Genomic DNA, 21,918 nt, shown 5'->3' with positions numbered 1-21,918 from the left:
AAGAATTTCAAGTACTCTATTGCATAGATAAGGAGACAGTGAGTGACTTTCTCTTACTCCTGATTTCAGGAGAATTGCTGTGAGTTTCTCTCCATTTAGTTTAATATTGCCTATTAGCTTTCTGTATATTGTTTTTATTATGTTTTAGTATGTGCCTTGTATTCATAATTTCTCTTATACTTTTAACAAGAAGGGATAATGAATATATTTCAAGGTAATTTTCTGTAATAATTAAAATAGTAATGTGATTTTTTTCTTTCAATTTTCTTATAACATGGATTATGTGGATGGTATTTTCTATGATGAACCATCTTTGCATCCCTGAGATAAAGTCTACTTGATTATGGTAGATGATGTTTTAGATATGCTCCTTGATTCTGTTTGGAAATATTTTATTGAGGATTTTTGTATCAATGTTCATAAGACAAATTCAGTCAGAAATACTCATTCTTTGTTGAGTGTGTGATTTAGGTATTAGGGTAACTGCAACTTCACAGAATGATATTTACAGTGTTGCTTTTACTTCTCTTCTGAGGAATATTTTTAGGAATATTGGCCTTAGCTTTTCTGTGAAAGTCTGAAAGAATTCTACACTAAAATCGTCTGGCTATTGGTTTTTGGTTGATAAATTTTAGTGGTGACTTTTCAATCTTTAAAAGCTATAGGGATGTTTAAATAGTTTATTTGAGCTTGATTTAATATTGTTAAGTAGTACCTGTCTAGAAAATCATCCATTTCCTTAGGATTTCCCAATTTGGTATAGTGCAGGTTTTTGAAGTAATACATACTGATTCCTTGAATTCCCCCATTGTTAGGTGTTATTTCTCCTCTTCATTTCTGATTTTATATAATGTTTCTCTTTCTTTTGGATAGTATAGCTAATGGCTTATCTATGATTTTTTTACAGAATCAATTCTTGGTTTTTGCTGATTGTTTGTAATTTTTTAAAATTCTAACTGATTGATTTCAGCCCTTATTTTAATTATTTCCAGTCTTCTACTCCGCTGCAGTCTGCTTGCTACATTTTTTCTACAGTTTTCAGGTGTACTTTTAAATTACAAGTATGAAAATTTTCTAATTTCTTTATGGAGGCACTTAGTATTGTGAACTTTCCTCTTAGTACTGATTTTTTGTGTCCAATAATTTTGGGTATGTTGGGCATTAATTTTCATTGAATTCTACAAGAACTTTAGTTTCTTTATGGCCTCCCTGACACAGCTATCATTGACAACAGACTTGTTTAATTTCCACAACTGTTTAGGATTTATAGTGTTTATGTTCTTGTTGAAGTCTAGTTGCATAGTGGTCTGATAAGATACAAGGTGTTGTCTCCATTTTCTTGTATTTGTTTATACTTGCTTTTTGGTGAAGTATATGGTCAATTTTGCAAATATATATATATATATATATATATCAGGTGCTGAAAGGAATACATATTCTGTTGTGCTTGGGTGAAATATTCTGTAGTTGTCTGTTTGGTCCATTTGATTCATAGTCATGTTAGTTTCATTATTTGTATATTTAGTTTTTATGTGGATGAACTGTAGGTGGGTGAGAATAAAGAACTCAGTAAGCATGGAAGATTGGAGTGGGAACAGAATCTAACCTGTGGGGTTCAGTATTTACAGGTCTGATCAAGAGGGGCAGAAATATAACAGATGGCAGGAGAATGTAGGCCCTGAGGACATAGCAGATTTCCCAGGGCATCTGGGTGTTCCCCAGGGGACTAAGTGATCTGAGAAGTTGGGTGATGAAAAGGAATCTAACCTTTATGGATTAGGATCTGAACATCTGTTGAAGGAGGGTAGAGAGATGACAAGACAATGGTGGTCTCCAGGGGTTAGCAGACTTCCAAGAATAGCTAGGGGTATCCTTTAGCACTGAGCAGGCATGGAAGGTAGGTAGGTAAAGGGAATATTTCCTGTGTGGATCAGGATCTACAAGTCTCATGAAGGTGGACTGAGCAGAGGCAAGAGGTCAGGAGATAGCATTCACAAGTATTCTCAACTACTTCTGTCTACAATGTAGGCCAGGGGAAACCTTGTGTATTTTGTGTAGCTCTGTGTTGCAACAAATATACATGTTTTGTATATTTGGAAATAAAATTTCCATGTGTCAATGCCTTTCAGTATGGATGATTTTGTATATATGTACCTGCTATTTCTTTAACCAGTGCATGGATTAGCATGTGCGTTTGTGAGTTAATGTGTGTGTGTGTGTGTGTGTGTGTGTGTGTGTGTGTGTGTGTGTGTGTGTGCATGTTTTGTGCTTCTGTGTAAGGTCTTGAATGTATGTATACCTATTTTGCTTTGTCCTCTTTCTGTCTGTATATTTGTATATGGATGTGAGCAAAAACTTGTCTGTTTATCAGGGAATCTCTCTCTCTCTCTCTCTCTCTCTCTCTCTCTCTCTCTCTCTGTGTGTGTGTGTGTGTGTGTGTGTGTGTGTGTTCCTGTGTTGCTATATCTTGTATGAAAAATATTACTATCTCTCTGTTTGTGTCTGAATACTTATATATGTGACTTGTTATATATATATATATATATATAACTATGTATAAATAACTCTTGTGTTTCTACTGTATGTGTTACTGTGTGGATATGAGTGTCTCTGGATGTAGATATATCTGTATGCATGCATATTGCAAATCTATATTTGGTTTCTATATTTATGTCTGTGTTTATGTTAAGTACTTTCCTCTGAGATAACTAAAGTATCAAAATACTGAAATGAATTTATTTATCCATTTACTTTTCTTGAGAATGCTTTCCTCTATAAGCTTCACTGTAGTTGCCTCTAAGTTGAAATGAGAATGAATATATACATATATATATATCTTCAAGGAAGGACATATACATTATATTGTACTGCTTGACTTTCAGTTACATTCTTTTTGCTAAAGAAGACCCACTTCACTAATCCTGTTGGGGACAGAGTAACTATGAACCAGAGAAAAAATGCAGGAAAGAGTATGACATTTTCTACATTTGGAATTTTCCACAAGGTCTTGGACTTAAGGTAAAGATAGGAGAGTTTCGTCCATATTCTCCAAGTGGGAAACAGCTCTGGTTGTTTGAAGATATGATAGAAGTGGACCACAGAAATAAACAGGTGAGTTGGACCTAACTGTACTAATTTAAATTTCTGGCCAAACATTAAACACTGTAAGAGGCTCTACTTGTGATTCCTTGTAATATACTAAGTCAAATAGATTTCCATAAAAGAACCAATCACTAGCAGTCTATATTGTATTTCTTGTTTAATTTTGATATGATATTTTTCAGTAATTTGTCAAAATTTCAGACATACAATCATTGTATTTTTATATGAGAACATGTTTCTAGTTTTTTAATCTGAATATAGAATTTATGTTGAAAATTGTTTGATAGTATATCCAATAAAAGTCAGCAATATTCTCTTGGATCCAGGCTTACTACTACACAGTAATTTTTATTTTTTTTTTGAACATTTAAAAAAGAGATCATGAACAGTGTCTAACTCATTCTAAAGTCAACATACACAAGTCATAATTTTTGTATTATGCAATTTATAAAAGCACTTTACAAATACTAAATATCCAACACCTCTCACCATACAGTTAGATTCACTATGAATGTTTACCTGTTTTTCTTTCTCTTTTTAATATGGGTATGGGTGTTTTTCTGAATGTATGCCTAAGCAATACCAGCATGTGTGGCATGGATGAATGGCTGAAGAAGAATTAAAAATTCCAGAAACAGGGTTGGGGATTTGGCTCAGTGGTAGAGCGCTTGCCTAGGAAGCGCAAGGTCCTGGGTTCGGTCCCCAGCCTCAAAAAAAAAAAAAATTCCAGAAACATGGCAGAGCTTAGTACAACTCAGTGGCTGCTGGAAATCAGACTTCAGTCAACTTCATGTGTAGAAATTATTCTTGACAGCTGAATCATCTCTTCTTCCATGAATCATATATTGTAAAAGAAATTACTCAACAGTTACCTTGCTTTTTGTATAGTTCACTAAAACAAGAAGTATGTGTCTATATTTCTTCTCTGTATATAGGAAACAACTATTTGTAATATAAAATTGTCTTTGAAAATGTATAAATAAAACATCCCAATTTGGGTCCTGTTCATATTATAGATATGAATTCTTATGTATGGTTATATAATTCAAACTATATCCCAACTATAACCATTATTGATATCTTTTTAAAAATTGAGTTCAGAAAAAGTCTTCAATCTTGATTTGAAGTAATATGTCATGTTACACAGTTATGAACTTTACTGTTAATATAATTCATTATAATGATGAAGATAGTTATTCTCATGGAAAACAACATATAAGCTGAAAATGTAGCTACTGAGATAGATATGCATAAGCATAGTAGAAGAGTAACCTCATGTATGATCTAACCATAGCTCAGTTGAATATTATAATCACATACACTAGAATAATACAGAAGATTACGAACACACTACCAGTTTTCTATTTTTTCACATATAGAAATAGACCAAAAAAAATGGAGACATCAAAAGCAACATGAATTTCAAATGTTACAGTCATAGATTAATGTGAGAGTTTTCCAAATATATACTAAAAGAGAATTGAAAATTATGATCATAAGAATTTCCAAAAGATCAAGGTATACAAATTAATGCGGGAAGATAGAAAAATATCATGGAAACTTGCATGAAATAAAGACACTGAGTTTTTATGTGACAAAGGAATTCATTAATGGTAGAAAATAAGAACAGAAATTCAACGTAAAATATGTAGAAGAAAAACAAAAATATATCAAATAAACTTTAGTGAAAAGTCTCACAAAAAGACTACATCAAGCTGAGACAGACTCATACAAATTGAAAACTAGGCTTAAGAGAAAAGTCAAACTGTTGCACAGAAAAAAAAAAATGGAAAACGAAAAATCATAGGCAATCAAGAGAGATATTTAAAAGACTAAACTTACAATAGATGGGCAAAGACAAAGAGGATACACTAGAGGGATAAACAGTGAACTGTAAATATACATTTCCAAAACAATGAGTCATCGGGACTGGAGACAATTAAATATCAAACACTAAACATTAAAAAAAATAAAAACAGTCCACTACATATTTTACTTAATTTTTATTTTGTAACAAAGGAAGAACATATAACTACAGGACAGGACCTCCTGTTATAGACAGGCCCCTATTTGCATAACAACAGACTCTACCATGGACACACTTTTTTTAAATTAATTATTACATCCCAAAAGCAGATTCCCTCCTCCTCTCCTTCCAGAACTTCCTTTTCACCTTGTCTCCCCCAATCTCCTGATTCCTCACTCTTAAGAAAAGGGAAGCCCCATGGATATCATCTTATTAGCATATCAAGATGTAATCCTATACGCACAGGCATCATCTCCTATTAGGGCAAGAAGAGCCTGCTCAGTAGTGACAAAGGGCCCTGAAAGCAGGCAATAGCATTAGAGCTAGAACTCTTCTTCGACTCTGAGAATTTTACACATGAAGACTAAAACTGCTTTTTATTCTTAATTATGCCAAAGGGCCTAGAACAGTAACAAGTGTGCCCTTTAACTGGTTTTCAGTCTCTGTAGTCTCCTATGAAACCAGGTGGGATGATTCTGTAGGTTTTCTTGTGTTTATTTAACCCAAATTGCTGTTACATTCCTTTTTTTTTCCACTCTTTTGCAGAATTCTAATTTCTGTCTAATGTGACATTGGGTCTCTGTATCTTGTTCCATCTGTTGCTAGGTGAAGTCTCTCAAATAACAGTTATGTTAGACTTCTGTCTCTAAGTGTAGAAGAATGTCATTATCAGCAAGAGTGGTGGTTTCCCTCTCATGGCACTTGTGTTGAGCTGGACCAATCATTGTTTGGTAATTCCACAATTTCTACTTTATCTTTACTTCTGCATTTTTATAGTAGACAACTTTGTAACTCAGTTAATAGTCTGTGGCTGGGTTGCTGTCACAGTCACGGCTTTTAGTCTTGCTAGTTGTTTAGGTACTGTTTGATAGGATTCTTTGTTAGGGTCACGTTCATAGGGGAGTTTCCATTTTCCTAAGTTCTAGCTTTCTCAGATATATCCCCCATTTTCTAATTTTATCTCCCAGTACACTTGCTTGACTTCACTGGATCTATACTGCCCTCATCCATACTCCTTTTCTGTGTCTACATAAAGGACCACAGTTAGAAAAAAAGTATTAGAAAATGATCAAAATTTGATTAACAACAAAAAGGACTATAATTGGAAATATTTTATGTAATAATTGAGGGTTAGTTGTCACATACTTTAATGAAAATACACAGACAATTAAATTGGTTTATTTAGTTTTTAATAGAATATTTTTTGACTCTTTAGGAATTTCACTTCATGCACCGTGATCACACTGATTTCTAAGCCATTCCATATGGAGAGTTAATCTCTCTAAAATTTTTATCCTATTTATTAAGATTTTCAAGATAGTCATCAAAGTTTGTTTTGTGTGCAAGTCTTTTGTTGGGTGATTGGGGTTGGAGTAGTGGTAGTGTTTGTCAATTGGCCTTTCATTACCCTCTCCTATGTCCATCTGCAACCAAAAATATCACTGTAAAAGTAGCTTCCCAGAATTTGTGATATATATAAAATAAGCATATTAACATCTCCTTATATTAATATATTTAGTTTTGAAAAGCAGTAGATAAAACTGTTTGTGTCTATTTCTCATTAGATGCCATCTTCTGTGCAATAGTGATTGTGGTCCTGGGTTCAGAAAAATCTGGAAGGAGGGGAATGGCAACCTGCTGTTTTGATTGCATACACTGCCAAAAAATGAAATTTCTAATGAGACAAGTGAGTATTTCCTACTCTTGATCTTAGCCAAAGACCGATGGCGATAAGTGAGTATTTCCTTCAGGAGTACAATTTTCAGATTGACTATCCTCTCACAGCCATACTGAGATTTTATATACATATATACATACAGACACATACACACACACACACACACACACACACATATCTTATGTGTGTGTGTGTGTGTATATTTGAAAATTGATGGCAAACATTGTGTATATAATGACTGACATTCCCATTAATTGTTATAACAACACAAAATATTAAATGTCATTATTTTAAAAAATTATTGTTTGTCATACTTTTTTGACACATGGAAAATTTACAGTAGATGGCATATTCTCTTATATGGCTATAGCCTATCAACTTTAATAGTTGAGACATCTCTCCAGCCTGTATATTCTCAAAGAAAGAGTTTTGAATGAAAAACAGAGCATCAGTGTAAATTTTCTACATAAGAACATTTCAAATGATTAACAACATATATACTTACATTATATTAGACACAAATCATAAAATGTATAAAACTATTTGTTCTTTTTTGCATTGAGGTATGTGTCCACATATGTTTATATACAACATGCATGTACAGAAGCTCATGAACAACAGAGGAAGACCTGTTTAAGACCTGATGCATTTTTTTCTTGGAGGTGCTAGAAATCAATACTCTTTTCTCTGTTTTTATTTAATAAAAGTGGTGAAATAATTGCTTGCAAAATTATCAAAAACTACTAAATATTCGACAGAAGATTCCTCTCTCCAACTGTTCAATATGATTTGAAATTTGAAAGGAGGCACCAGTGCTGACAAAGGATAGAGAGAATATGAGAAGTCTTGTATTTAATATTTATACACAGCACATAGTTAATATCTAAAATGATATACTAAATTGTTTTGTACTGAAAAGAACTAGCTACAATTATTAAATGGTATTGGTACCTGCATAACCTTTATTAGTCAAATAAATATTTATTCAGGAAAAATTAAATACAATGGACGTGGTGGGCATGCATTTATTCTCTTCTCTCTCTTGCTATCACAAATATTTGAATAAAAGGCCTTAAGCACACCATGGCCAGTAAAATGGCTAAGAAATTAAATCACTTTCCACTAAGTTTGAGAAATATAGGTTATAGAAAGAATTATAAAAAAATAGGAGGTAACCACCTCCTAGGTTTGTCTACTGATAGCAATGCAGTTTAACATAAAACATACACACAGGTAATTTAACAAGGTATAAAGAAGAGTAGCAGGCAGTCAGGAGATGGATGCTGAGATTTGATCTCAGAGTTTCTGCAAGTTTATATATTCTTTCCAATGGAGCCAATTCCTGGGGTCTTAAAAGTTAAATAATAACAGATTCCCATAAATGCACATTTCTATGAAAAATAATATAAATCTTGGAAGAATCATTCTTTCCCATTGTAATGGCAAATCATATTTCCTATAGTTACAATGGGGAATAACTAATATATGAATGGGATATTTTTGAGTACCATAAATATTTTAATTGACACCCTTGTTTGTGGGACAGAGTTAGTTATCTTTAACATAATATGTATTGATCTCTCCTTCATCCTTGAGTATAATTACTGAATCTGGTTCTCATCTAGATTGAAATTATGGAAGGAGAATAATGCTATCTGCTCTCAAATGTTGTCAAATCAAGATGTGATATTTAGCGCTAATTAACAACTCAAGTTTTATCTTCAGTGATAGGGTTACTGACTTTTTATGAAAAAATATCTCATGAGTATGAAGGCCATACTATAAGATGAGTAGAAAACTAAGAATTTTCAGTTTTATATATTATTGCTGTATTTATAAAACATTTACTCTCTCAATCTCAGCCTATTTTTTTTCTCACACGTCAACCTAATTACTTTCAAACTCATGAGTTTCTTTTTCACTTTTATATACAAACACATTTACAAGTATATACGCACACACTACTGATTCAATTTAGTGTACATTCATTATCAGTGATCTTATGTTTGCAAATATGAAGTAGAAACAATATCACAAGTCTTATCCCAATAAAATACAATTTTTCTCATGGGACAGCATTCATGTAAGAGAGAAAGACCTTCAGAAAAACTGAATTGAGACATGGGTGATTTCAAAACACACTCAGTAAAATACTCTTAGTGAGTTTAGCTTCTGTAAATTCACCAATCTACGTAATTTGAGCATAATATATTTATGTACTGCAACACCTATGCTTTGTGAAAATCTGATACATTATTTCATCAATTAGTAAAATAGATCAAAATTATTTTTGCTATCAAGCCACATGATGATAATCATCATTGAAAACTAGAAGCAAATATTTTGTGAAGCAGTTTCCTTCAATTACATCCTCAAACCATAGTCACATACGATAATATTTCTTCACATACTTAAAAGAAATAACTTCTCGATAAAATTACTAAAACTGTACTTTATGATATCTTTATTTCTCTATCAGATGTGGATCAATGTGTCAAGGTCCTGAGGACCAGTATGCTAACCCAGAGCAGAATCACTGCATTCATAAAGCTCTTATTTTCTGACCTATCAAGAAACCCTAATGACTCCCCTTCCTTAATGGCCTTATGCCTCTGCTCTCACAGTTGCCATTCTTGGCGTCTTTGTGAAGTACACCACACGACTCCAGTTGTTAAGGCCAATAACCGCAGACTCACCTATATCTTGCTCATCGCCCTCATCTTTTTTTGTTTCCTCTGCCCCTTGCTTTTTACATTGGCCATCCAAACTCAGCCACCTGTGTCCTGCAGCAAATCACATTTGGAATTGTATTCCTGTATTATTTCCACTGTATTGGCAAAAACAATTACTGTCATTCTTGCCTTCAAAGTTGCCCTCAAAGAATGATAAAATATTTTTCTTATTTCAGGAGTATTTAATACATCATTCCCATCTGTACTCTCATCCAAGTTTTTGTCTGTACACTCTGGTTGGGAACTTCCTCCTTTCTGTAGATTTTGATCCACAGTCTGAGCATGGCTACATCATTATTGTTTTGCAAACAAGGGTTCAGTCACTGCCTTTTACTGTATGTTGGGATACCTGTCCTGCCTAGCCCTTGGGAGTTTCACTCTTGCTTTCTTGTCCAGGAACCTGCCTGGCACATTTAATGAAGCCAAGTTTCTGACATTCAGCATGCTGGTATTCTGCAGTGTCTGGATCACTTTCCTCCCTGTCTACCATAGCACTAAGGGAAAGGTCATGGTGGCAGTGGAGATTTTTCCACATTAGCTTCCAGTGCAGGGATGCTTGGATGTATTTTTATTCTAAGTGCTATATAATTTTGTTAAGACCAGAGAAAATTCTCTACAAAGGATCAGGAGAATAATCTTCCCACACTCATATTCCATGAATTCCAAAGAAGTAATGTATATTTTGTTCATAATCACAAATATAGGATTACATGAAGGATCCATCTTCTTTTACAATGACACAATTTTTCCTATAATAATGTTGCTATCAGTAGCACATTTAATAAAATTGTATACATTTCTCCTATAATCTTCCACAATGTTCAAATACCTATAACAATAGCTCCAAGGATTACATGCAGTATTCTGGACATCAAAGATACCTTAAATGACATGTGTATATAACAACAACACACACACAATCAAACAAACACACACAAAACTGAAATTTTATAACTTTTAAAAAATGGAAAAGAATAATACAAAACTGTACACTAGAGTTCTGCTTATTAATGTGATCTTTTTTATTAACTTGAGTATTTATTATATACATTTCGAGTGTGTGATCTTAAGATGTCAAATTACAGAAACCTACATGGAAGTATGAAGAGATTATATACTTAGACTGAGAATTCTTTATAATAGCTGTTTGACATGATTAAAATTAGTAAGAACACAGAGTTATTTCAGGAACCATAGACTTACATAAATGTTTATTTTCATCTTTATTAACTTGAATATTTCTTTATTTACATTTCAATTGTTATTCCCTTCTTGGTTTCTGGGCCAACATCCCCCCTATCCCCTCCTCTCCCTTCTCTATAAGTGTTCCTTTCCCATCCTCCCACCATTACCAATTCTCCCACCAACAATCACGCTCACTGGGGATTCAGTCTTGCAGGGACCAAGGGCTTCCCTTCCACTGGTGCTCTTACTAGGATATTCATTGCTACATATGCAGTTGGAGTCCAAGGTCAGTCCATGTATAGTCTTTGGGTAGTGGCTCAGTCCGTGGAAGCTGTGGTTGGTTGGCATTGCTGTTCATATGAGGTCTCCAGCCCCTGAAGCTCTTTTCCAGTCCTTTCTAAGGTTCCTTCCAAAGAGGGTCCTGTTCTCAGTTCACTGGTTTAATGATGGCATTTGCCAATATATTTGCTGTATTCTGGCTGGGTCTCTCAGAGAGATCTACATCTGGTTCCTGTCTGCTCGCTTCTTTGTTTCATCCATCTTATCTGGTTTGGCGGTTGTATATGGTGGGCCACATGTGGGGCAGGCCTAATGGGTGCCTTCTGCCTCTTGTTCTAAACTTTCCTCTATTTCCTTGCCAAGGGCATTCTTGTTCCCTTTGAAGAAGGAGTGAAGCATTTGCAATTTGGTCATCCTTCTTGAGTTTCATGTGTTTCTGTGCTTATAGGTAATTCGAGCATTTGGGCTATTATCCATTTTATCAATGAGTGCATACCATGTGTTTTTCCTGTGACTGGTTTTTACCTCACTCAGGATGATATTTTCAAGTTCCATCCATTTGCCTATAAATTTCATAAAGTCATTGTTTTTGATAGCACAATTATCCCACCAAAGCAAACACTGTATATCCCAACCCACCAGAAAAGCAAGATCTCTATTTAAAATCACATTTTATTATGATGATGTAGGACTTTAAAAAGGTCATTAATAACTCTCTTAAGGAAATACTGGACAACAGAAGTAAACAACTACAATCCCTTAAAGAGGAAACACAAAAATCCATTAAAGAACTACTGGAAAAAAACAATAAAACAGGAGACAACAAAGAACAAAACCATGCAGAAGTTAAAAGTGGAAATAGAAACAATAAAGAAAGCACAGAGTAAGACGACACTGGAGACAGAATACTTAGGGAAGAGTTCAGGAGTCACAGATGCGAGCATCACCAACAGAATACCAGAGATAGAAGAGAGAATCTCCAAAACAGAATTCTCCATAGAAATCAAGGACACACCTGTCAAAGATAATGAAAAATGGAAAAAGCTTCTAGCCCAGAACATACAGAAAATCCAGGACACAATGAGAAGATCAAACCTAAGCATAATAGGTATAGAAGAGAGTGAAGACTCCCAACTCAAAGGACCAGTAGATATAATCAACAAAGTCATAGAAGAAAACTTCCCTAACCTAAAGAAAGAGATGTCCATAAACATAAACGAAGCCTACAGAATTCCAAATAGATTGGACAAGAAAAGAAACTCCTCCCACCACATAATAGTCAAAACCTCAAATGCACAAAACAAATAAAGAATATTAAAAGCAGTAAGGTAAAAAGATCAAGTAATATATAAAGGCAGACCTATCAGAATTATACCAGACTTCAACCACAGACTATGAAAGCCAGAAGATCCTGGACAGATGTCGTACAGACCCTAAGAGAACAGAAATGCCAGACCAGATTACTGTATCCACCAAAACTCTCAAATAACATAGATGAAGAAACCAAGATATTCTATGACAAAAACCACATTTATACAATATCTTTCTACAAATCCGGCCTACAAATGATAATATGTGGAAAAGGCAAGCTATACACTAGGAAAAGCAAGACTAATCATTTAACAGCAAAAAAGAGAAGAGAAGCACACAAACATAATCTCACATCCAAATGCGTAGATAACAGGAAGCAACAATTATTATTCCTTAATATCTCTCAACATCAATGGACTCAACTCCCCCAATAAAAATACACAAATTAACAAACTTGATACATAATGAGGACCCAGCATTTTACTGCCTACAGGAAACACACCTCAGAGACAAAGACAGACAATAAAAGACTAGAAAACAATTTTCCAAGCAAATAGTCTGAAGAAGGAAGCTGGAGTAGCCATTTTAATATAGAATAAAATGGATTTTCAACCAACAGTCATCAAAAAAGATAAGGAAGGACACTTGATATTTATCAAAGGAAAAATCTACCAAGATGAACTCTCAATCCTAAATATCTGTGCTCCAAATACCAGGGCACCTACATACATAAAAGAAACCTTACTAAAGCTCAAAGCACACATTGCACTTCACTCAACAATTGTAGGAGATTTAAACAACCCACTCTCATCAAGGGACAGATCATGGAAACAGAAATTAAACAGAGACATAGACAGACTAGGAGAAGTCACAAACCAAATGGACTTAACAGATATTTATAGAACATTCTATCCGAAAACAAAAGGATATACCTTCTTCTCACCACCTCACGGTAGTTTCTCCAAATTTGACCATATGATTGGTCATAAAACAGGCCTCAACAGATACAGAAAGATAGAAATAATCCCATGCGTTCTATCAGACCACCACACGCTAAAACTGGTCTTCAATAACAATAAGGAAAGAATGCTACATAAACATGGAAGTAGAATAATGCTCTACTAAATTATAACCTATTCAAGGAAGAAATAAAGAAAGAAATTAAAGACTTCTTAGAATTTAATGAAAATGAAGGTACAACATACCCAAAATTATGGGACACAGTGAAAGTTGTGCTAAGAGGAAAACTCATAGCTCTGAGTGCCTGTGGTAACAGGAGAGAGCATATATCCGCAGCTTGTCAGCACACCTAATAGCTCTAGAACAAATGAAGCATATACACCCAGGAGGAGTAGAAGGCAGGAAATAATGAAACCCAGAGTTGAAATCAATGAAGTTGAAACAAAAAGGACTATATAAAGAATCAACAGAACCAAAAGCTGGTTCTTTGAGAAAATCTACAAGATAGATAAACCAGGAAAACCAGAGGACACATAGAATATGTCCAAATTAAAAAAAAAATCAGAGATGAAAAGGGAGACATAACAACAGAATCAGAGGAAATACAAGAAGATCATTAGATCCTACTACAAAAGCCTGTATTCAATAAAAGTTGAAAATCTGGAGGAAATGGTCAATTTCCTAGACAGATACCAAGAACCAAAGTTAAATCAGGAACAGATAAACCATTCAAACAACCCCATAACTCCTAATTAAATAGAAGCATTCATTTAATGTCTCCCAACCAAAAAGAGCCCAGGTCGAGATGGGTTCAGTGCAGAATTCGATCAGACCTTTAAAGAAGACCTCATAACCATACTATCCAAACTATTCCACAAAATTGAAACAAATGGAGCACTAAGGAATTCCTTCTATGAAGCAACAATTACTCTTATACTTAAACACAAAGACCCAACAAAGAAAGAGAACTTTAGACCAATTTCCCTTATGAATATTGATGCAAAAATACTCAATAAAATTCTTGCAACATTAATCCAAGAACATATCAATAACAATCATCCATCATGATCAAGTAAACTTCATCCCAGGTACACAGGGATAGTTTAATATATGGAAAACCATCAACGTAATCCCCTATGTAAACAAACATAAAGATAACAACCACAGGATGATTTCATTAGATGCTGAGAAAGCATTTGACAAAATTCAAAACCCCTTCATGGTAAAAGTCCTGGTAAGAACAGGAATTCAAGGCCCATACCTAAACATAATAAAAGCTATATAGAGCAAACCCATAGCTAACATTAAACTAAATGGAGAGAAGCTTGAAGCAATCCTACTGAAATCAGGAACTAGACAAGCCTGCCCACTTTCCACCTACTTATTTAATATAATTCTGGAAGTCCTAGCCAGAGCAATCAGAGAACCAAAGGAGATCAAAGGTATACAAACTGTGAAAGGAAGAAGTCAAAATTTCACTATTTGCAGTGATATGATAGTATATGAAAGTGATCCCAAGGATCCCACCAGAGGACTACTAAACCAGAAAAACACCTTCAGTAAAGTGGCTGGATATAAAATTAACTCACATAAATCAGTAACCTTCCTCTACACAAAAGAGAAAAAAGCTGAAAAAGAAGTTAGGGAAACGACATCCTTCATAATAATACCAAATAATATAAAATCACTCGGTATGACTTTAACCAAGCAAGTGAAAGATCTGTATGATAAGAACTTCAAGTCTCTGAGGAAAGAAATTGAAGAACATCTAAAAAGATAAAAGATCTCCCATGCTCATGGATTGGCAGGATTAATATAGTAAAAATTGGCATTTTACCATTGCCCTTCAATGCAATCCCCATCAAAATACCAATCCAGTTCTTCATAGAGTTAGACAGAGCAATTTGCAAATTCATTTGGAATAACACAAAACCCAGGAGAGCTAACAGTATCCTCAACAATAAAAGGACTACCAGTGGAATCACTATCCCTGAACTAAAGCAGTATTACAGAACAATAGTGATTAAATACTGTATGGTATTTATAGAGACACAGGCAGAAAGACCACTGGAATAGAATCAAAGACCCAGAAATGAACCCACACAGCTATTGTCACTTGATTTTTGACAAAGTAGCCAAAACCATTCAATGGAAAAAAGATAGCATTTTTAGCAAATGGTGCTGGTTCTACTGGAGGTCAGCATGTAGAAGAATGCAGATCGATCCATGCTTATCACCCTGTACAAAGCTTAAGTCCAAGTGGATCAAGGAGCTCCACATCATACCAGATACCCTGAAACTAATAGAAGAAAAAGTGGGAAGCATCTTGAACACATGGGTACTGGAGAAAATTTCCTGAACAAAACACCAATGGCTTATGCTCTAAGATCAAGAATCCACAACTGGGATCTCATAAAACTACAAAACTTCTGTAACATAAAGGACACTGTTGTTAGGACAAAATGGCAACGAACAGATTGGGAATAGATATTTACCATTTGTACAATAGATAGAGGGCTTATATCCAAAATGTCCTAAGAATACATGAAGTTAGACTGCACAGAGACAAATAACCCTATTAAAAAATGGGGTTCAGAGCTAAACAAAGAATTTACAGCTGAGGAATATCGAATGACTGAGAAGCACCTAAAAAAATATTCAACACCTTTAGTCATAAGGGAAATGCAAATAAAAACAACCCTGAAATTCCACCTCACACAAGTCACGATGACTCAGATCAAAAACTCCAGAGACAGCAGTTGCTTGCCAGGATGTGGAGAAAGAGAAACATTCCTCCATTGTTGTTGGGATTGCAGACTGGTATAATCATTCTGGAAAGCAGTCTGGAGGCTCATCAGAAAATTGGACATTGCACTACCTGAAGACCCAGCTATACCTCTCTTGGGCATATACCCAAAAGAAGCTCCAACATACAACAAAGACTCATGTTCCACTCTGTTCCTAGCAGCCTTCTTTATAGTAGTCCATAGCTGGACGTATCTTAGATGCCCTTCAACAGAGGAATGGATACAGAAAATGTGGTATATCTACACAATGGATTACAACTCAGCTATCAAAAACAATGATTTCATGAATTTCATAGGAAAATGGATGGAACTAGAAAATGTCATCTTGAGTGATGTAACCCAATCACAGAAAAACATACGTGGTATGCACTCACTGATAAGTAGATATTAGCCCAAATGTTTGAATTACCCAAGAGGCCCAGAACACATGAAACTCAAAAAGGAAGACCAAAATGCTGATGCTTCACTCCATCTTTAAAAGGGAAACATGAATACCATTAGGAGGATATAGTGAGGCACAGTTTAGAATAGAGACTGAAGGAATTCCCATTGAGAGCCTACCCCAAATGGTCCTGTACATATACTACCACTAAATTAGAAAAGATGGATGAAGCAAAGAAGAGCAGGCTGACAGGAATCCAATATATATACATATATATATATATACATATACATATATATATATATATATATATATATATCCTGAGAGACACAGCCAGAATATGACAAATGCATAGGTGAATGTAATAAGAAAACCAAGGAACTGAGAATGGGACCCCTGTTGAAGGAATCAGAGAAAGGACTGAAAGAGGTGAAGGGACTCGAGACCCTGTATGAACAGCAATGCCAACCAAGCAGAACTCCCAGGGACTAAACCACTGCACAAAGACTATACATGGACTGACCCTGGTCTCCAAATTCATAGGCTGCAATGAATAGCATAGTAGGGGTACCATTGGAAGGGAAAGCCCTTGTTCCTGCCAAGGCTGGACCCCCAGTGAACGGGATTGTTAGGGGTAATGGGGTAATGGGGGAGGATGGGGAAGGGAACACCTACATAGAGGGGAAGGCGGATGGGTTGGGGGATGTTGGTCTGGAAAGTGGGAAAGGGAATAATATTTGAAATGTAAATAAGAAATACCCAATTTAATAAAGATGGGAGAAAAAAAAAGAACAATGACTAAGTGAAGTTCTTAGGGAAATGGATGGAACTAGAAAATATCATCCTGAGTGTGTTAACCCAATCACAGAAGAATACACATGGTATGCACTTACTGATAATTGGATATTAGCTCACAGCTCAGAATACACATGATACAATTTACGGATCACTTGAATTTCAAAAAAAGAAGTGAGACCAAAGTATGAATTCTTCAGTCCTTCTTACAAGGCAGAATAAAAGTACTCACAGAAGGAAATACGGAGACAAATTGTTTACGAGGGGCTGAAGGAAAGGCCATCCAGAGACTGCCCCAGCTGAGAATCCATCCCGTATATAGTCACCAGACCCCAACACTTTTGGAGATTCTTACAAGTGCATCTTGAAAGGATCCTGATATCATTGTGACCTGAGAGTCTCTGCCAGAATCTGACAAATACAGAGGCAGATGCTCACGGCCAACCATTGGATTGAGAACTGAATCCATAATGGAGGAGTTAGAGAAAAGACTGACGTAACTGAGGAGGTTTTCAATCCCATAGGAAGAACAATATCAACCAAGCAGATTCCCCAGAGCTCAAAGGGATTAAACCACCAACCGAAGAGAACACATAGAGCGAACTATGACTCCAGCTGCATATGTAGCAGAGGATGGCCATTTTGTGTTAAAGGGGAGGAGAGGTCCTTGGTCCTGTGAAAACTGGATGCTTCTGTGTAGAAGAATGCCAGTGTGGGGAGGAGGGAGGGAGTGGGTGATTGCTGGAGCAACCTAATAGAAGCAGGGAGAGGTGGGATGGTATAGGTGTTTGTCAGATGGGAAACCAGGAGAGGGGATAATATTTGAAATGTAAATAAAGAAAATATTCAATAAATGAAAAAAATGTTACAGTGGAGAATCTAGGATATTGATAATGTCAAGACTGTGATTTTTCCCAAGGAATCTGGAGGTACAGAATGGAGCTTGCCCAAGTAAAATCTTATGTGTGCTTCAGGCAAAAGTAGTATAGAGACAGGCATGAACAAAGCCATATTATTTACCATTATGTGATCATGAGCTCCAGATGATGTACATAATTTCTTCAGGGGTTAATGTTTGGGATGATGAACTTTGGTCTGCTTTGATCTGGTCTTTACTTGTTTTGGCCCCTTCTTAACATTTCAAAATATAGTTGCCGCGCCCAACCTTGACCAGCAAGGGAGACACGACCACAGGAGATCTTCAAGCAGTTTTACTCAGGAACCTTGATACAATCTTCTGACCTCTATTTCTTCTGACTCTCTCTTTTCTGACTCTTTCTCCCTTCTTACTCTCTCTCTCCTGACTCTCTCTCCTCAGGGAACGCCCTGCACCACACTTAAATAGCTAGCACTGGCCAGTCCTAGCAAGCCACGTGGGTCATGTAGATAGGCTGTCACTATGCGGAAGCTAGCAGGCCAGGCAGACATAGCCAAATAAGGACTTGTTTACTGCAAGGAGCTCTCACCGTTGGGAGGGTGGAAGGCAGAAACCAGCGCCATCTTTGAGGCGCGGCACTTCGCAGCTCTCTACATATAATGTTTACTTTTGCTACTGTATATTGGATGTAACTTGCTTTTGATTATACAGAGACACACAACAAATATTTTGCCTTGAGGCCCATAAGAAATGTTGATTTTTGTTTTGTTGGTGGTGGTGGTAGGTGTGGGAAAACTCTGAAAATTAAAATCAAAGTCTACCATTGACAGGATATTCTTCTGGGACTTAGCGTGTAATGAAAGGCTTCCTTATTTAGCAGGTCTTCTCTGACCCTAACTTGGGAATTCAAAACCCTCATGTATTCCTCTACCTAAGAAACATCACGTAGGCTTAATTAGATTACAGGATCAACATTTTTTCCTCCTGATTGGAACTCATTCAGATGCCTGATATTCCTGAAATGATTCCTCATGCTACTAGGGCATTTTGATACCTTAACCTTCAAGCAGTGATCTTTGCCCATTCTATCCTAAGTCACCCAAATTATATAAAGTTGAACCCTAATCTGGTTCTGGCATGCTCATTCACTGTACGTTCTCATAGGGATTTTGAACCCTCCTCCTACTTCCCAGACATGAATTATGACTTACAAAATCTAGACCCCTAAAGGTCTTTGCACAACTCTTTGAAAGCTTGACAATTAGAAATTCACCTTTCTTGAGATATCCTTATAATCGTCATGTCTGCTCCCATTGCTCTCATGGATGGATATTGACTGATAATCCTCAAGGGTAGGAAGAGTCATAAGTAAGATCCCAAGGATTTGTTAATTTAAGGTAAGCACTCTATTATCGAGCTGTACGTCCACACTGTGTTAAGTCCCCAGCCTTGGTCTTTGGACATTTGAAAACTACTGGGTTATTAAGATTTACATCGCGCCCAACCTTGACCAGCAAGGAAGACAGGACCAGCGAAGATCTTCTTCAAGCAGTTTATTCAGGAACCTTGTACAAGCTTCTGATGATGGGGAACCAATGGACCACACTTAAATAACTAGCGCTGGCCAATCCTAGCAAGCCACGTGGGGATAGCGGATAGGCTGTATCTATGTGGAAGTGACCAGGCTGAGTGGGCCTAGCCAAATAAGGAAACCAGCGCCATATTTGAGGCATGGCACGTCGAAGCTCCCTACAATTCCCCCTTGTTGTTTAATTAATCAATCAGGAAAGGCACCACTGAACGTGGCGACCCCCCCCCCCCGTCTTAGGATCATCCCTTCATTAAACCCGTCTTAGGACACCTTGTCGCCCACAAGGTTCCATGCCTTATATAGAAGGGAAGTTGCCCGTCACTGGGCAGGGTCACTCACACATACTCAGGGGCGAGGTGCAACTACGTCTTCTGAATGACCATAAGCCAGGCTCAAGGGTTCCTTTAAAATCAGTTTCTATCAACTGGACCCACATCCAAGGAGTTAATATGAGTCTGGCAGTGAAGCGGAGGTCCAGTCCTGCAGAGCCCTTCGTGGCTCTCCTTGGTCCCTCGGATGGCAAGGGACGGCCATCTCTTTGTGACTCTGTTCACATCCTGATTCTCGATTGCCCCATATATTTGTGGGCCCCTGGGGTCGGGGCCCTGCTGTCCATTTTTGGACATGCTCCACCAAAACCAGAGCTAAGAGGCTGCCCATTGATGTCTTTTACCGAGCGGCACTCACTAGCCCAGTGGTTCCCTTTTTTGCACTTGGGGCACAGCCCTGGTTGCCTTGGGCATTGGCCACTTCCTATACTGACTAGAATTCCCCTTTCTGGACATTGCCTTTTTAGGTGCCCCTGTTTACCACACTTAAAACACGCTCCTGAGCGTCCTCCTTTTCTCTGCATCATCTGCATAACAGCAGCTGCAAGTCCAGCATTAGTCAAAGGTCCCCTATTTCTCTACAGACCTTCATCCAAGCTTCAAGTCCCTTGTTCTTGTAAGGAGTGATAACAGCTCGACATTCCTTTGTGCACTGTTCATAGGCCAACTGTTTAATCAAGGGCATAGCAGTATCGGGGTCTCCAAAGACTCTCCCCGCTGCTTCCACTAATCAGGCTACAAAGTCAGAGAATGGCTCCACAGGTCTTTGAAGGATCTTGGTGAGGTTTCCACTCACTTCTCCCTTATTAGGCAAGGATTTCCATGCCTTTGTTGCAACTTCATTAATCTGCTGGTAAACCTGTCCTGGATACCATGTCTGAGCATTGGCAAAGCGTCCCTGACCCAGCAGCATATCCCTATCCCAGGCAGCCTGCCCCCACCCCCCTGCTGCCAAGTTAGTGGCAGCCTGTTCATTGGCAAACTCAATAAGAAAAGCTCTCCAGTCCAAATACTGTCCCGGACTAAGACAGGCCTGAGCAAGGTTAGTCCAATCACTAGGAGTCATGCAAAACCTGTGTAAGGCCTCAACCTGAGCTATGGTAAATGAGGCTGTAATGCCATATGTCCTGACTGATTCCACCAGGGACTTGATCACCTTAAAGTCTAGAGGCTCATGATACCTTTTTTGATTAGCATCCACATAAACAGGATAGGCCAGATGTAGTTGTGTGCGGACTGCCTTCCACACTTCTGGGCAGAAATTATGCCCCTGGCTTCTACTTCCCCCTTCTACAGGATTAAATGGAGGAGGAGCAGATGGGTGTTGTCCAGGGGGTTCACCCTCCATTTTACACTTATTTCCCCTTTCCCTATGCTTTGGCTTTAAAGTCTGTCTTTTCACTTGTCCTATTAATTCCTGTAACTCATCCTCAGTATCCGTCCCCTCTGTCTCTCTGTCTGTACCTGATCTTTCCGTATCTGTTTCTTTCGTACTTCCTTGCTTTTCTGATCTTTCTTCCTGGAGCATTTCAAGGGCCACACGTCCCTTTTCTAACGCTTCCTGACAGCACTTCTGATCCTCCAGGCAACTACGCACTAGACGCCAGACTGGGTGAACTCCTGGTTTTAAGGTTCTTTGGGACCATGCAAAGTCTAAGTCTTCACCTAGCTTGTCCTAACACGCAACAGAAAAATTACCCGAGACTGTGAACCAGGGTGCAATGGCATCACATTCACTCAGAAACCTCTCTATGGTGCTCCTTTTCATCTTCAACTTTCTTGATTCAGACAGCTCCTGAAGAGCCAGAAAAATTGGGTGGGATTGTGAATTCCCCATGATATTGTGTAACTCACCATTACTGTA

The 21,918-nt window shown here is 37.1% G+C and overlaps 1 pseudogene; it reads left to right on the top strand.

The window, feature by feature from the left end:
• LOC116893501 overlaps window positions 1-20,681 on the top strand; it is a 28,583-nt pseudogene extending 7,902 nt beyond the window's left edge.
• Window positions 20,682-21,918: the final 1,237 nt, after the last annotated feature.

This window comes from Rattus rattus, chromosome 2 (assembly GCF_011064425.1).
Source record: "Rattus rattus isolate New Zealand chromosome 2, Rrattus_CSIRO_v1, whole genome shotgun sequence".
Lineage (NCBI taxonomy): Eukaryota > Metazoa > Chordata > Mammalia > Rodentia > Muridae > Rattus > Rattus rattus.
The sequence above is the reverse complement of the archived record's forward strand: the minus strand, read 5'-3'. Positions and strand labels throughout refer to the sequence as shown.